Source organism: Protopterus annectens, chromosome 16.part0, assembly GCF_019279795.1.
Source record: "Protopterus annectens isolate FY-2018-M chromosome 16.part0, PAN1.0, whole genome shotgun sequence".
Taxonomy (NCBI): Eukaryota; Metazoa; Chordata; order Ceratodontiformes; family Protopteridae; genus Protopterus; species Protopterus annectens.
Window position 1 is genome coordinate 89,602,236 of NC_056750.1, and position 20,283 is coordinate 89,622,518.

The window sequence follows — 20,283 nt, forward strand, 5'->3', positions numbered from 1 at the left end:
CCAACGAAGGAAACAGACGAGGCTAGACTCTTTCATTGGAGCTTCTGAAGATGAGATATTCGGTGAAGGTGAAGGTTTTCCTTCTTTCCCTTTACCGATAAAACCTTTCGAGAGAAGAACTTTGTCACCCTTCAACAGGAAGAGAAAGAACACGGAGGAATTTGTCCCATACCAGAAGAAAATGATGAACTTTACCAGCATGACCTGATTATTAACATCTCAAGGTATGAACTAAATCTTCATGAAACTTCATTATTGAACAAGGGGTTAAGCTTTATCCCTCTTGTTCAACAGACTTTGTCGACATACTGGTGGACATTAAATTGTTCACCAGAAATTTAGGGTTGAAGTTAATGTATGGACATAATGATTTGAATGTTGATTCTACAGCATCCAATAATTTTAATTTTAAGAAACCGTCTGTTTTATACCACAGCCTCATCCCTCTTGGAAGCCTCTGAGAAGGCATGCGAAAGTGAATTATTTACTTTGTATAATCATAATATATTGAAACCGAGTTTCACAATCTGACGTTGCATGTGAGGCTTGCTATTGTAAGTTTACAGTGTAACAATGACATCATTATACGCATGGCTGTTAAAGGTCGCGCCATTGTCATTATGGATAAGAACATATACACCAATAAAATGCAAGAAATGTTGATGGACAAAGATACATACACTCCCCTTGACTGGAATGCACTCAATAATTTAATTAGGGAAGTACATAGTACGCTATACGATATGTTATTATGTAAAACTATAGACAAGGAACTCTATGTTTATTTTACGGTAGAGAATCCTTTGGTTCCTACTTTTAGGGGTCTCCCTAAAGTGCATAAAAACAGAGATAATCCCCCTTTGAGACCCATTGTATCTAGCAAAGGATGGCTCACAGAACCACTTTCCATCTATTTGGACAAGATGTTCAAACCGATTGTGACCAACACTAATTATATTTTAAGGGACACGCAACAGTTTTTAGAGAAATTATCTGACTTAAACAGATTACAGTTGCTTTCAAGTGATGACATTCTTGTAACACTTGATGTGACATCATTATTTACATCAATACCAAATGATGTTGGTATTGAATATGTGCCAGTTCCTTTTGGCACATGACATAGCTAATACAGATGTTATGAAATGGATGAGCCTCCTAGAATTAGTTCTTGAGAACAATGTTCTGCTCTATGACAATAAGTATTTTTTGCAAACCGAGGGGTAGCCATGGGGACCCCTTGTGCCAACACCTATGCCAATTTGGTGTTGGCACAATGGGAAGACACTTATGTATTTAATCATGCTTTATACTGTCAACACTTAAAACATTATAGTAGATTTGTTGACGATGTGTGTATTGTATGGGGGGGATCAGTTACATTACTAACAGACTTTGTTAGATACTTGAATGCCACTACTGATTTTCTGAATTTTGAATGCAGCTACTCTGTTTTGGAGATTGTATTTTTGGATGTTAAGCTAACTAAGGGAACCCATGGCATAGACACTGAGTTATTTAGGAAGACATGTTGGAAAAACAACTTACTGCACGCAGCAGCATGCATCCCAAACATATACACAAAAACATTCCCAAGAATCAAATGTTACGGGCCTCTAGATTAACCACTCAAGAGTCTACCTTTAATAAACAGAAGACTATACTTAAAAATAATTTTTTAGAAAGGGGCTATAAAGAGACAGAAGTACATGAAGCACTAATTCATGGGGATATTCACAGAGTAGGTACACTCCGTTTTAAGGAGAGTAGATGATAATGATGGGTTGAACATTAAAACCAATCCCCCAGCAGTAAACAGACTGATTATTCCTTATACTAATATCAATAATCAAGTAAGGCAGGTTATAGGAGACAATTGGAAATTACTCTTGATGGATGAGAAAATAAAAGACTTAGTTGATACTAGACCAACAATATCTTATAGAAACATGAAGTCCCTAGATAGGAGACTATGTTATGAAAATCTTAACAAGGTCAATACTTTTCCACATAAGACAGGAACCTTTGCATGTTTAAGTTGTAAGCAATGCAAATATATAGCTGCAACTGATAAATTCATACATCCACACACAGGACGTGAATATTCGCTCAAGGGATATGCATGTTGTAAAACTAGAGATGTTATATACCTCGCTCAATGCCAACAATGTACACTTTTTATGTTGGTAAAACCAATAGGACATTACGTGAGCGAATAAGAGAACACATCTATGCAATTGATAAACAGAATACAACAAATGCCCTAGCACGACATGTTTTAGATAAAGGATCTTCACATTGTTTTAAATGCATGGTCCTTGAGACTTTAACAAGAACTAATAGGCTAGGTAACATTAAAAGCCACACAGAAGGGATAGAGAACAAATGGATTCTTAGGCTACAAGCCCATTTTTATGGGCTCAATGATAAGATATCCCTCACACCCTTTCTAGCCAGTAGACCCTTGAACCACTGAATTCCACACATTTATATTATGTATTCAATATACATGTTTTTAATATATGTTTTAATATATGTTTTAACATATGTTTTTAACTCATGAGTCTATTTATGTGTGTTTTCACAAGTTTACTATATGTGCTTTCATAAGCTTTGTAGAATTTAGTAAGACATTTATACTCAGACTTGTTTGAATTTGTAAGCATCATTAACTACATCAATTACACCTTGTGGTCTTTAATCAATTAAGGTGCAATGTACTATGGTATATAAAGGGATGCATTATTCATACATCTTTAAAGGTCTGAAGAAGCGTTACACCAACGCTTACCTGTCTATCTTTATACCTGTTTGTCTTAATAAAGGACAGTCTGTGGAAGATTTGGTGAGATTTATTTGCAGCCTGGTGCACTCCTCACTTTTGGACTACATTTTGACCCTCTAATATACCGATTCCTAATCCTATCCATCCTAGTCACACCAATTGCAAATCTTAACATCTTTAACTCTGCCACATCCAGCTCTGACTCCTGCCTTTTTGTCAATGCCACTGTCTTCAACCCATATAACATAGCTGGTCTCACTACACTCTTGTAGACCTTCCCTTTCACTCTTACGGATACCCGTCTGTCACAAGTCACTCCTGACACTCTTCTCCACCCATTCCACCCTGCCTGTACTCTCTTCTTCACCTCTCTTCCACATTCACCATTACTCTGAACTGTTGATCCCAAGTACTTAAACTCGTCCACCTTTACCAACTCTACTCCCTGCATCCTCACCATTCCTCTACCCTCCCTCTCATTTACACACATATATTCTGTCTTAGCCCTGCTGACCCTCATTCCTCTGCTCTCTAGAGCATATCTCCACCTCTCCAGAGTCTCCTCAACCTGATTCCTACTCTCACTACAGATCACAATGTCATCTGCAAACATCATAGTCCACGGGGCCTCCTGTCTGATCTCATCTGTCAACCTGTCCATCACCACTGCAAATAAGAAAGGACTCAGACCTCCACCTTAAACGGATCTGTCACTCCCACTGCAGTCCTCACCACTGTCACACTACCCTCGTACATATCCTGTACCACTCTTACGTACTTCTCTGCCACTCCCGACTTCCTCATACAATACCACAACTCTTCTCTAGGCACCCTGTCATATGCTTTCTCCAAGTCTACAAAGACACAATGCAACTCCTTCTGACCTTCTCTGTATTTCTCCATCAACACTCTCAGAGCAAACATTGCATCTGTAGTGCTCTTTCCTGGCATGAAACCATACTGCTGATCACTAATCATCACCTTCCTTCTTAACCTTGCTTCCACTACTCTTTCCCATAACTTCAAGCTGTGACTAATCAGTTTTATCCCTCTGTAGTTACTGCAGCTCTGCACATCACCCTTATTCTTAAAGATAGGTATATTACCATTGTCAATTGTGTTTAACCCAGAACAAATATTCTCTTATTGGGCCTTGTATAAGTGGTTTATATTTTTATACTTTTGCTGTTATAAGGGATTTATATTCTGCTCATATGTCTTCTCAGACATAGCCGCAATATATTAGGAAATATTTCAACGGTACCTTGGGTAGGCCCTTGGCTTTTGCAAGGTTCTACTAATTTTCAAATATAGTCTGTGACATACACCAGGTGCACTCAGTATCAAGGAACACATAGCACTCTACTATACAAGGATTTTCTACACCTTTAGGATTTTGTTGTTAGGTGACATTTTGGTCAAAATATTCCCCTATGTTAGGCCATATGAATACAGTTTTTTTGATAGTATATTGAGGGACTGGTATTTACCTGTTTTTTCTTGGCTGGGTAGCCTATACAATCAGTGATGTCATACTATATATGTGTATATCAGGACTGATTTAATAGTTTATCTAGTCTTGGACAACACATGCTTTTTCTGTATTACTGCTTAATAGCTGGGCCTTTTTCTTGTCTTACCACCCTGTTTACACCCTATTGTGGCCATTTTTGATTGTTTACATTTGTATGTGATTACTCTTTGGACATTTAGTATACTTCCTTTACACCATGGACCTGGATAACATTCTAGAGGGGTTGTGTGCTGATCGGGAGGATATCAAAGTATTCGGTTTGGATTCTATCCCAAGCAACAACTCCAATACAAATAATATTAACATATAGGATGAATGCCAAACAGCATTTTTTAATTTGGAAAAAGCCCTTAAGGGACTACAGGCCAATATATGGCACTTGAGGTTGTTCAAGGCATATTTACACAAAAATCTGGTCCCTAGAGGGCTTCGAATTAGGTTAAAACCTATGGTCAGCAGATCTGAATAGAGGTTGACTGATGAATGGAATGATGCAGTACAAGAGGGATCTATGACTTTTGTTAAGATACTGGCTTCCTACTATGAGAGAGCCATTGATAACAATATTTCAGAAGTCAGGGACCTAAGTACTAAATGCAAACAATTTGAATATTCTAATAATTATGATACTATGGTAACTAAGCTGTCCAAAGAATTAACCACATATGACAAAATTACTAAAGACAGAAAGATAAAGAAATTTAACAGGGATGTGTTGGATTATAGCTGAGGACGACCTTTTGAAATACAAAGATCAGTAAGATTTAAGGATGTCAGTTCAGGGACGAACAGGGGGGAGACAAGGAAAAGGCCCAGATCTATTTTAAAACGTAATGACATATCATATACCAGTACTTCAGGTGATGAGTCCTCTCTTACCGACAGTGAAGGTACACCATCGGTAGGATCACCTGCCAAGAAAAGAAGTAATGCTACAATCCCTTTAGGAAGGGTACCAAACGTAGAGGGGGGCGTAAACATTCCAAAAGGTTTAAGTACAGACTCAATAGATGGCTTGATACAAGTTCTGTTGAAATAAGTGAAACTGAGTTTAATAATGTTCTCAATTTTTCCCACACTGTGCTAACTATGGATCAACAAAGACTTTTAAATAAAGGCTTGGGATTTGTACCCAGTTTTTTTTGTGATCAATACCAAACAGTAACTGATTTGTTAGATTTCTGTCGCTGCCTTAACCTCAAGATATTTTTTTGCAGATCAAAATAGAACCAATGCTCAAAGGTCTACTGAATTTAGATTTCACAAATCAACATTCCAAACACCTATGAACACACATGTAGCAACATTTCAACAGGCAGTGCTAAGGGAACTTCATTTTCCAGCTTTTGAATCCCAGAGCCTGCAAGAAAATATTAATGATGTGGAAAAGAAGGCACTGATGGAATTAAAAGCAAATAACAACATTGTTATACTTTAAGCAGACAAGGGTGGGGCAGTGGTAATCTTGGATATGGATTACTATATTCAAGAAGGTGTTCATCAGCTATCTGATTCTAGATGTTATATGTTCATGGGTATAGATCCCACACCTAAATTTAAGAAGGAAATTGATGCCTTTTTGGATAGTGCTGCTGAGGAGGGTATCATTTCACGCAGTACAGTTTAACATTTAACGGTTCAAGATCCATGTAAACAAATAATCTACTTGCTTCCAAAAATACATAAATCTCTTACATCACCACCAGGTAGACCGATTGTTTCAGGTCATGGTTCACTTACAGAACCACTATCTGTGTTTCTTACCCAACAGCTTCAAACCCTTTTGATTCATGTTAGAGCAAGGATCAAAGATACAACCCAATTTTTACAAATTATACAGGAGACACAAATTGAATCACACTGGTTACTATGCACACTAGATGTTAAATATCTTTACACAAGCATACCACATTGGGCAGGTCTACAAGCTCTACAATTCTGGCTGGAGAAAGCAGACTTATACTCATCAGGTTTCAATACATTAATCATTTGTATGTCTATAAAGATCTATGCAGATCTTTTTATGGCCTACCTGGAGGAATGCCTTATTTACAATGCATCACATAACATTTATTTGGTTGAAATGGATATATGGCGGAGATATTTGGACGATTGTTGGATGGTGTAGCGTGCTGATACTGAATACTTACAAGAATTTATGGAATATCTTAACAGTAACGTTTGAGGTATTGAATTTACGGTTACAACCAACTTGACTCAGATTGATTTTTTGGATGTTACGGTCTATAGAAATATGGACAACACTCTTGGTACCAAAATCCATCATAAATACCCAGAATACAACATGTTACTGCATGCATCTAGCATGCATCCACGCCACACCGTCCGAAATATCCCTAAATCTCAATTTTTGAGGATAAAATGCATCAGTTCCTCTGTCAAGGACTATCAGGACGCTACTATAGATCTAACCAATAGATTTTTGGAAAGGGGATATCGTCCATTCAATATATTTTCTGCCAAGAATTGGTCAGATAACCAAAAGAGAAACCAGTTATTGGAATACAGGAATCACTCACCCATGATAGATGATTCCACCTTGAGATTTGTTACCACATATGGTAGGAACCATCAGGTGATTAGGAATGTCATCAATAACAATTGGAATATCTTATTGGCAAATGACCTCCTAAGGGAAAGATTGGGTGATAAATGCCAGTTTTCTTACAAAAGGGGTAGAACATTGGGTTCACTTTTCTCACATTACAAACATCAGGATAGTGGTGGAGCTAAATACAAACAACTCACCATGATGGGGGATGAGCTCTTGGGCACTTTTCCGTGTGGACATTGTATCTCTTGCAATCAGGTAAACAAAACAAAACAATTTACTAGTGCAAATACTAGCAAAGTCTATGATTTGAGAACTTTTGGCAACTGTTCCAGTAGCTGGGTTATATACCTTGCAACATGTCAATGTTCAGACTTTTATGTGGGCAAAACCTCATGCTCACTTCGGATAAGAATTGGGGAACATAGAAGTGACATACGTAATAAAAAATCAACTAATGCACTGTTTCAACACACACTTAAACATCCTTCAGCCAGGTTTATGTTTACTGTCATTGATAGAATTGTAGGTGATAGAAGCCATCAACAAGGATGGCAAAACACACTCGGCTTTAAAGAGAAATATTGGATTATCCATCTTGGAGCTTTGTTTTCTCCAGGTCTAAATGACCATTTATGAAGAATAATTCTTCATTAAGCTCGAGGTCCTATTGGTACCAGGCTTTACACAGCTTCGTGGTGGATACAATTACAAGTATTTCCAATATTTTTTATTGTTTAGCATTGACTATAGTTCAGGTAGACCATCACCTGAGTGCTACCATCTATCTTTATGATTACTATATAATTTTGCCTTATACCCTTTTCCTATGTGGTACCTAGGTATATGAGGGCAGCATATTATATGTAGTGTGTATGGCTCTACTCTATACTACGTATATTTTTCTATATCTTCTCTAAATAATTCTTAACATCAGTACAATAATGGTGTAGTAATTTGGCTGATATATGCCTCTATGATTCTGTTTGTTACATCTGGTGTCCAGTTACCTATTTGATATTTCCTATATATTCTGGCTGCTATGCTATTCTTTAAACCTTAGACATGGACTCAGTGTTTCTTTATTAACATTGTTTAACATTTATCTATCTTATTGTATTATGATTATATATCTGCATTATGTTATTTTGGTTAAATATCTATATATTTTTTCACAGGATCTAGAATATATATATATATATATATATATATATATATATATATATATTTTTTTTTTTTTCACAAGACCAAGACTACATGTATTAAATTATGGCAATTCTGTGTTAGCCTTATCTGCTCATTAATATGTAAGGTATGATAAGGCATTGGTATATACCATTCGCTTAGCAGAGTTCATATATTATATAAAATGAGGCTCCATTTTGGGCTGTTTTTTTCACTCACTGAGGAAGACTTAGTGCCGAAACCAGTTTGAGTAACCTATAGATGTTTGGGACATTCTTATGCTCCTTATTTATTTTTACAATAAAGCATTGGACTACTTTGCTGGCCGTTTGTGTGTTTTTCGCTTTGGTTTGGCCGTGCAAGCTATACGTGCGGGGCGTGGTGTTCACTTTATCTAGGCTTGTATGGGCCCTAGGGCCGATAGCCTAGTACCTACCTATGAACCTATGAACCTATAAAACATGAACAAATGCAAATAAAACTTAGTAAGGAGTACTTTAGAAGACTTAAATTAATTCTGAAAACAGCGCTGGCATTTAGGAACAAAATTTAACTATAAACCAATTTGCTCTTCCTGTTCTAACTTACAGTTATGGAGGGATTGACTGGCCCCCATAATGTGTTGGATATATTATACAGGAAAATAAGAAAGATGTTTCATGCTCACCAAATGATTTATGATAATCAGTGTATACCAAGATTATATATTCCCTGTTCTGAAGGAGGGATGGACCTCCTTGAAATTGATTACATGTATAGATCTGTAATTGTGGGACTCCACACATCTCTGCTGTCCTCACAAGAACCAAATATAGTGAAAGTTTTGCAACATGAGGAGAATAAATTTAAGATGACTTCCCTATTTAGACTAGCAGAAGCATATCAGCTTCAAGCAGGAATGGAAATCAAATCACAAGTAGATAAAAATCAGGCAGCAACTGAACGTGCCAAAAAACAAAAGAAAGAATATAAGGTGAAGGGCCAGATGAGAAGTCAAGAAATGTGGAAAATGCATATAGTTGCAAGTATACAAAATGTCTGGAAGAACCTCATATTGATTGGGATTGAATGCAGGAATGGTTAAGGAGAAGCAAATTCAAACCAAGAGATGAAAGGTTAATATTGCCAGTACAAGACAGTGGGCTATGTAAGCGTTGGTTTACAAAGTCCATTGAATATGTGAGAGAAACAGACACATGTAGGTTTTGTAAACCACATTTTGGAAACAGTTGCACACCTCATTTCTGGTTGTGACATACTAATGGCAGAAGGACTGTATACTGAAAGGTATAACAATGTGGCAAGACTGTTGCACTGGAGATTGTGAAAACATTATGGTATTGAAGCGGCTGAAAAACACTGGAAACATGAACCACAAAGCATCATAGAAAATGATGAAGTCTACATCACATGGGATCATCCATTACCAACAGTTCAAAATACAGATGATAGAAAATCGGCTATAGAAGACAAAAGTAGCATTGATCATTGAAATCATCACACCCAGTGACTACAGTGTTTTGTGTACAGAGAGACACAAAGTCATAAGATATCAGCATTTGCAGACAGAAACAAAACCAATGTGGAAGAAAAATACCCAAATAGTTCCAATAGTAGTAGGAGCAATCGGTCTTATAAAAAATAATCTGTAATCATATTTAGATATGTTACCAATACATGTAACTCCATACGAATTGCAGAAGGAAAAATTACTGGGTACATTGCAGGTGCTGCAAAGAGCAATTCTGGCTGACACCAAAGATTGAAAGAATACCAATTTCATGAACTTTAATTGTATTTTGACTTAGAAATGGGGTCCATTCCATTCACGGTATTAGAAACCCAAAAGATTTGTGCAGGTTAGAGATATACCTTGTGAATGCTGCAGTTGACAGAATTGTAGTTCAGGGCTGACTCTGTGTGATGTAAGTAGTACACAGCCAATACATGGATAGGTACAGGTCACGTGGGTTGCCTGGTATCAACTATTTTAATATTTGTATGTGATTAAGAGTAAGGTGTCAGTCCCTAGGGCCTTAGGTTGTTAGTGAATGTGCTATGGGTTGTCTCTTAGCCAATGCCATGGTGTACTGTGCATGCCGACATCTGCCTACAGGGATATGATCAGGGGGATCCTCCTCTGAATCCTCCTGCGAGTATGGCTGAGGTGACCTAGGCACTGGTGGGGGGCTGTGTATCCCTACCCTTTCCTGATTTCCTGATCCTGCTGCAGCTGGTTCCACATGATCATATTGTGTAGCATGGCACATACTGTGAACATATGTGCATACATGGCTGGAGAGTACTGCAGGGCTCCACCAGATATATCAAGGCACCAGAACCATGACTTCAGCAGCCCAAATACATGCTTTGTGATGTTCATAGTTTGTGCATTTGCCTCATTATGGCATTCTTCCATGGGTGTGTGTGCATTTCTGATGGGTGTCATCATCCTCAGTTCCAGTGTGTAGCTAGCATCCCCCAGTAAATGGCCATGTGGGATGTCCCCCAGCAAACATCTGGTACAGTTGTGATCCATGCCAGATATGGGAGTTGTGATAACTGCCAGATCTGCCAGCACACACATTCATGATAATGACTTGGGCATTGCACATGACTTGGCAGTTGATGAAGTGGTACCCCTTGTGGTTGACGTAGATTCTACCCTCCTCACTGGATGGTGCCTTGATGTGTACATGAGTGCAATCTATGGCACCCAGTACTTCAGGGTAATGCGCTACATGGTAGAAGTGTTGCATATTGCTGGCCCTCACCTCAGGGGTGAGGGGAAAATAAATGTGCTCACTGGCATGTGATAACATGGCATCCAAGAACTGGTGGAGTACCCTGGATGCTGATGCCTATGTAACCTCCATCATGTCCCCAATTGGTCTTTGGAAGGTACTTGTGGCTATTATCATAAGGGCTACACATACCTTTATTTCCACTGGAACAGGTTCCCTTCTGTTGACTCTGAGTCTGAGTTCAGGGCGTCGGAGTTCAATTAGTTCTTGTTGTATGTTCCTGTCCATCCTTTAGCTCTCTACAATCTCCAGCTCATGTAGCTCCTGGAAGGTTACCCTGGGCCTGAACACTCTCTCCTTCTCTGCTTAAGCCTATTGTCAGCAACAGCATTGACTTTAGCATCTAGCACATACAGATGTAGCAGACCTGCAGCAGCCCCTAAGATTCTTTGATTTAAAATTCCCAATTCTGTACTCCAATGGTGCAGAGTATGGGGGTGAAATCAGATTGTAGGGTGTCTGCATACGTTACAGTGCTCTGCTGTAGCTGTTGACTGTATTATTGGCTACCTATGATGCATTGCACCTGCCTAAGTACATCATTAACATCATTTAATGGTCCTAGTTTAAGTTAAATAGGGTTTCAAACTATTTACTATGATGTCATTGGCTTTTAGATACTATGAGCACTTGTGGCGCACCACTCAAAACGTGAGCCCCATAGGTAATCCAAGTCAAAGTCAAAGAAAATGTTATTGCCATTCAGAACTACACAGCAGTGTAGCTGAACAAAATTACAATGCTTCATTCTCAATGCAGGAAATAGTTGCACATATAGACAGAAAAATTAATAAAATATCACAGTCAAAATTTAATACGTAACAATTAGTAAGTAAAGTAGGACAGCAGTGACCCACACCCATCCTGGAACAGGAGATAAGAAAGAGAAGAACCAATTGTTAGTGTCTTTCGGCTTTTCCCGGTTAGGGGTCGCCACAGCGGAACTCCGATCCGCTAATGTTTGGTAGTTGAGTTTTACATACCGGGTTACCAGCCCTGACGCACAACATTCAATGAAGGCATGCCCCATTCACGTATGCCTCCACACAGAAGACGCTCTAGCTGAGAATCGAATGGGACAACGTCTTACTGTGAGGTGACAACGCTACCGCAGCACCACCACCACAGTCCCAATATGAAGGTAATATTGTCAAAATAAAATTGAAACAATAGCAGAATATCTATGATTAGAATGAATTATTGCATAGTTTGTATACTGTACTTTACAGCCTTTCAGTGTGGTAGGTGAGCTACCTTAATAATGCCTTTGTTTATCGCACATCCATAAAATAAGCCACTTGATAGGCTAGTTATGCAACAGAGGTCATGGTTCATTTTTCTCAAGAGTTCAACAGTCTAACGGAGAGCAGAAAGAAACTGTTATTTAATCTGGTGGTCTTACAGTGCAAGCTTCTGTATCTCCTGCCTGAGGATGGGCGAGTATACAGACCATTGCGTTGGATCGCTGGAAATCTTTTTGGCTCTGTCAATGCACCAGCATTTGTGTAGATCTTCCAGAGATGTAAGGGAGGTGCCAGTGATTCTTTCTGCTGACCTTACATCTCTCTTGAGAGGCTTCTGGTCCTGATTGTTACAGCTGCCATACTAGACTGCAATTCTGTTGGTCAGGACACCTATGGTGCCCTATAAAAGGTCTGAAGTATGGAGCTTGATAATTTTGTCTTCCTAAGTTTCCTTAGAACGTGCAAGCATTGCTGAGCTTTTTTGACTGTGCTGGAAACATGGACTGACCAGGATAAGTCCTCCATGATATGAACACCCAAGAACTTTGAACTCTTGACCCTTTCCACTGTCATCCCTTTCATCACTAGAGGTTTGTGTGGTACGTGAGATCTTCTGAAATCAACAATCAGCTCCTTTGTCTTGCTGACATTCAGTGCTAGATTGTTTTTGTCACAGAAGACCGGTAGTTGATCAATCTCTTTCCTGTAGACCTCCTCCTCTCCGTCTTTGACCAGACCTATAACAGTGGTGACTTTCACGATTTTGATGACCCTTTTCATCTCATGACTGGCCTTGAAGTCATGCGTCAGCAGAGTGAAAAGAAGAGGGCTTAAGAAGAGAAGAAGTGCTTAGAAGAGAATAATGCTTAGCAATTCGTGTACTCACCCCCAGACTTCCATGCTCAGCATGACAGCATGCCATGCAACCATGTGGAAACGTGCCCCATAGCTAAACAAAGATTAGAGGTCAGTGCATGTGCCCCCTAGACTTCCATGCTTGGCATGGCAGCGCACTACACAAACAGGTGCAGCTAAGCTGAAATCAGCTTAGAAGTCATGGGACACACCCTCTCCTGATATCAACTGCCTCCTGTGTGGACACCAACATGCTTTTCCACCTACACAGAAAGGATATGTAGACAGGATTACCTGATTACCCCTTTACGCTATTCAGTAACTTCACCTCATTTACATAAAAAGGATATGTAGACAGGATTACCTGATTACCCCTTTATGCTATTCAGTAACTCCACCTCATTTACATAGAAAGGATATGTAGACAGGATTACCTGATTACCCCTTTATGCTATTCAGTAACTCTACCTCATTTACACAGAAGGGATATGTGGAAATGATTACCAGATTACCCCTTTATGTTATTCAGTAACTCCACCTCATTTACATAGAAGGGATATGGGGACACGATTACCTGATTACCCCTTTATGTTATTCAGTAACTCCACCTCATTTACATAGAAGGGATATGTGGACACGATTACCTGATTACCCCTTTATGCTATTCAGTAATTCCACCTCATTTACACAGAAGGGATATGTGCACACGATTACCTGATTACCCCATTATGCTATTCAGTAACTCCACATCATTTACACAGAAGGGATATGTGGACATGATTACCTGATTACCCCTTTATGGTATTCAGTAACTCCACCTCATTTACACAGAAGGGATATGTGGACATGATTACCTGATTACCCCTTTATGCTATTCAGTAACTCCACCTCATTTACACAGAAGGGATATGTGGACACGATTACCTGATTACCCCTTTATGCTATTCTGTAACTCCACCTCATTTACACAGAAGGGAGATGTGGGCACAATTACCTGATTGCCCCTTTATGCTATTCAGTAACTCCACCTCATTTACACAGAAGGGATATGTGGACACGATTACCTGATTACCCCTTTATGCTATTCAGTAACTCCACCTCATTTACACAGAAAGGATATGTGGACACGATTACCTGATTACCCCTTTATGCTATTCAGTAACTCCACCTCATTTACACAGAAGGGATATGTGGACACGATTACCTGATTACCCCTTTATGCTATTCAGTACCTCTACCTCATTTACACAGAAGGGATATCTGGCCACGATTACCTGATTACCACTTTATGCTATTTAGTAACCCCACCTCATTTACACAGAAGGGATATGTGCACACGATTACCTGATTACCCCTTTATGTTATTCAGTAATTCCACCTCATTTACACAGAAGGGATATGTGGACACGATTACCTGATTACCCCTTTATGCTATTCAGTACCTCTACCTCATTTACACAGAAGGGATATCTGGACACGATTACCTGACTACCCCATTATGCTATTTAGTAACTCCACCTCATTTACACAGAAGGGATATGTGGACACGATTACCTGATTACTCCTTTATGCTATTCAGTAACTCCACCTCATTTACACAAAAGGGATATGTGGACACGATTACCTGATTACCCCTTTATGCTATTCAGTACCTCTACCTCATTTACAAAGAAGGGATATCTGGACACGATTACCTGATTACCCCTTTATGCTATTCAGTAACTCCACCTCATTCACACAGAAGGGATATGTGGACATGATTACCCCTTTATGCTATTTAGTAACTCCACCTCATTTACACAGAAGGGATATGTGGCCACGATTACCTGATTACCACTTTATGCTATTTAGTAACTCCACCTCATTTACACAGAAGGGATATGTGGACACGATTACCTGATTACCCCTTTATGCTATTCAGTAACTTCACCTAATTTACACAGAAAGGATATGTGGGCACGGTTACCTGATTACCCCTTTATACTATTCAGTACCTTTACCTCATTTACACAGAAGGGATATGTGGACACGATTACCTGATTACCCCTTTATGCTATTCAGTAACTCCACCTCATTTACACAGAAGGGATATGTGCACACGATTACCTGATTACCCCTTTATGTTATTCAGTAATTCCACCTCATTTACACAGAAGGGATATTTGGACACGATTACCTGATTACCCCTTTATGCTATTCAGTAACTCCACCTCATTCACACAGAAGGGATATGTGGACATGATTACCTGATTACCCCTTTATGCTATTCTGTAACTCCACCTCATTTACACAGAAGGGATATGTGGGCACGATTACCTGATTACCCCTTTATACTATTCAGTACCTTTACCTCATTTACACAGAAGGGATATGTGGACACGATTACCTGATTACCCCTTTATGCTATTCAGTAACTCCACCTCATTTACACAGAAGGGATATGTGGACACGATTACCTGATTACCCCTTTATGCTATTCAGTAACTCCACCTCATTTACACAAAAGGGATATGTGGACACGATTACCTGATTACCCCTTTATGCTATTCAGTACCTCTACCTCATTTACAAAGAAGGGATATCTGGACACGATTACCTGATTACCCCTTTATGCTATTCAGTAACTCCACCTCATTCACACAGAAGGGATATGTGGACATGATTACCTGATTACCCCTTTATGCTATTTAGTAACTCCACCTCATTTACACAGAAGGGATATGTGGCCACGATTACCTGATTACCACTTTATGCTATTTAGTAACTCCACCTCATTTACACAGAAGGGATATGTGCACACGATTACCCCTTTATGTTATTCAGTAATTCCACCTCATTTACACAGAAGGGATATGTGGACACGATTACCTGATTACCCCTTTATGCTATTCAGTACCTCTACCTCATTTACACAGAAGGGATATCTGGACACGATTACCTGATTACCCCTTTATGCTATTCAGTAACTCCACCTCATTTACACAGAAGGGATATGTGGACACGATTACCTGATTACCGTTTTATGCTATTCAGTAACTCCACCTCATTAACAGAGAAGGGATATGTGGAAATGATTACCTGATTACCCCTTTATGCTATTCAGTACCTCTGCCTCATTTACAAAGAAGGGATATCTGGACACGATTACCTGATTACCCCTTTATGCTATTCAGTAACTCCACCTCATTTACACAGAAGGGATATGTGGACACGATTACCTGATTACCCTTTTATGCTATTCAGTAACTCCACCTCATTTACACAGAAGGGATATGTGGACACGATTACCTGATTACTACTTTATGCTATTCAGTAACTCCACCTCATTTACACAGAAGGGATATGTGGACAAGATTACCTGATTACCCCTTTATGCCTTTCAGTAACTCCACCTCATTTACACAGAAGGGATATGTGGACATGATTACCTGATTACCCCTTTATGCTATTCAGTAACTCCACCTCATTTACACAGAAGGATATGTGGAAACAATTATCTGATTACCCCTTTATGCTATTCAGTAACTCCACCTCATTTACAAAGAAGGGATATGTGGACATGATTACCTGATTACCCCTTTATGCTATTCTGTAACTCCACCTCATTTACACAGAAGGGATATGTGGGCACGATTACCTGTTTACCCCTTTATGCTATTCTGTAACTCCACCTCATTTACACAGAAGGGATATGTGGGCACGATTACCTGATTACCCCTTTATGCTATTCAGTAACTCCACCTCATTTACACAGAAGGGATATGTGGACACGATTACCTGATTACCCCATTATGCTATTCAGTAACTCCACCTCATTTACACAGAAGGGATATGTGGACATGATTACCTGATTACCCCTTTATGCTATTCAGTAACTTCACCTAATTTACACAGAAAGGATATGTGGGCACGATTTCCTGATTACCCCTCTATACTATTCAGTACCTTTACCTCATTTACACAGAAGGGATATGTGCACACGATTACCTGATTACCCCTTTATGCTCTTCAGTAACTCCACCTCATTTACACAGAAGGGATATGTGGACACGATTACCTGATTACCCCTTTATGCTATTCAGTAACTCCACCTCATTTACACAAAAGGGATATGTGGACACGATTACCTGATTACCCCTTTATGCTATTCAGTACCTCTACCTCATTTACAAAGAAGGGATATCTGGACACGATTACCTGATTACCCCTTTATGCGATTCAGTAATTCCACCTCATTCACACAGAACGGATATGTGGACACGATTACCTGATTACCCCTTTATGCTATTCAGTACCTCTACCTCATTTACACAGAAGGGATATGTGGACACGATTACCTGATTACCCCTTTATGCTATTCAGTAACTCCACCTCATTTACACAGAAGGGATAAGTGGCTACGATTACCTGATTACCCCTTTATGCTATTCAGTAACTCCACCTCATTTACACAGAAGGGATATGTTATTTTATTATTATTTTACATTTGTTGACCGGGCTAGTCCAACTGGATATATGTCCGTTTTCAGTAGAGGCCCGGGGAGAAAAGCTCCATCAGTTGTATGGACACGATTACTTGATTACCCCTTTATGCTATTCTGTAACTCCACCTCATTTACACAGAAGGGATATGTGGACATGATTACCTGATTACCCCTTTATGCTATTCAGTAACTTCACCTAATTTACACAGAAAGGATATGTGGGCACGATTACTTGATTACCCCTTTATACTATTCAGTACCTTTACCTCATTTACACAGAAGGGATATGTGGACACGATTACCTGATTACCCCTTTATGCTCTTCAGTAACTCCACCTCATTTACACAGAAGGTATATGTGGACACGATTACCTGATTACCCCTTTATGCTATTCAGTAACTCCATCTCATTTACACAAAAGGGATATGTGGACACGATTACTTGATTACCCCTTTATGCTATTCAGTACCTCTACCTCATTTACAAAGAAGGGATATCTGGACACGATTACCTGATTACCCCTTTATGCTATTCAGTAACTCCACCTTATTCACACAGAAGGGATATGTGGACATGATTACCCCTTTATGCTATTTAGTAACTCCACCTCATTTACACAGAAGGAATATGTGGCCACGATTACCTGATTACCACTTTATGCTATTTAGTAACTCCACCTCATTTACACAGAAGGGATATGTGGACATGATTACCTGATTACCCCTTTATGCTATTCAGTAACTTCACCTAATTTACACAGAAAGGATATGTGGGCACGATTACCTGATTACCCCTTTATACTATTCAGTACCTTTACCTCATTTACACAGAAGGGATATGTGGACATGATTACCTGATTACCCCTTTATGCTATTCAGTAACTCCACCTCATTTACACAGAAGGGATATGTGGACACGATTACCTGATTACCCCTTTATGCTATTCAGTAACTCCACCTCATTTACACAGAAGGGATATGTGGACATGATTACCTGATTACCCCTTTATGCTATTCAGTAACTTCACCTAATTTACACAGAAAGGATATGTGGGCACGATTACCTGATTACCCCTTTATACTATTCAGTACCTTTACCTCATTTACACAGAAGGGATATGTGGACATGATTACCTGATTACCCCTTTATGCTATTCAGTAACTCCACCTCATTTACACAAGGGATATGTGGACACGATTACCTGATTACTCCTTTATGCTATTCAGTAACTCCACCTCATTTACACAAAAGGGATATGTGGACACGATTACCTGATTACCCCTTTATGCTATTCAGTACCTCTACCTCATTTACAAAGAAGGGATATCTGGACACGATTACCTGATTACCCCTTTATGCTATTCAGTAACTCCACGTCATTCACACAGAAGGGATATGTGGGCATGATTACCTGATTACCCCTTTATGCTATTTAGTAACTCCACCTCATTTACACAGAAGGGATATGTGGCCACGATTACCTGATTACCACTTTATGCTATTTAGTAACTCCACCTCATTTACACAGAAGGGATATGTGGACACGATTACCTGATTACCCCTTTATGCTATTCAGTACCTCTACCTCATTTACACAGAAGGGATATCTGGACACGATTACCTGATTACCCCTTTATGCTATTCTGTAACTCCACCTCATTTACACAGAAGGGATATGTGGACACGATTACCTGATTACCCCTTTATGCTATTCAGTAACTCCACCTCATTTACACAGAAGGGATATGTGGACATGATTACCTGATTACCCCTTTATGCTATTCAGTAACTCCACCTCATTTACACAGAAGGGATATGTGGGCACGATTACCTGATTACCCCTTTATACTATTCAGTACCTTTACCTCATTTACACAGAAGGGATATGTGGACACGATTACCTGATTACCCCTTTATGCTATTCAGTACCTCTACCTCATTTACAAAGAAGGGATATCTGGACACGATTACCTGATTACCCCTTTATGCTATTCAGTAACTCCACCTCATTTACACAGAAGGGATATGTGGCCACGATTACCTGATTACCCCTTTATGCTATTCAGTAACTCCACCTCATTTACACAGAAGGGATATGTGGACACGATTACCTGATTACCCCTTTATGCTATTCAGTAACTTCACCTAATTTACACAGAAGGGATATGTGGACACGATTACCTGATTACCCCTTTATGCTATTCAGTAACTCCACCTCATTTACACAGAAGGGATATGTGGACACGATTACCTGATTACCCCTTTATGCTATTCAGTAACTCCACCTCATTTACACAAAAGGGATATGTGGACGACATGATTACCTGATTACGCTATGCTATTCAGTAACTCCACCTCATTTACACAGAAGGGATATGTGGACCGATTACCTGATTACCCCTTTATGCTATTCAGTAGTTTCCACTGTTTACAAAGAAGGGATATTCTGGACACGACCTGATTACCCCTTTATGCTTTATTCCGGTACCTTCACCCTGAATTTACGCAGAGGGATATGTGGGCACGATTATGCTATTCAGTAACTCCACCTCATTTACACAGAAGGGATATGTGGACATGATTACCTGATTACCACTTTATGCTATTTAGTAACTCCACCTCATTTACACAGAAGGGATATGTGCACACGATTACCTGATTACCCCTTTATGTTATTCAGTAATTCCACCTCATTTACACAGAAGGGATATGTGGGCACGATTACCTGATTACCCCTTTATGCTATTCAGTAACTCCACCTCATTTACACAGAAGGGATATGCAGACATGATTACCTGATTACCCCTTTATGCTGTCAG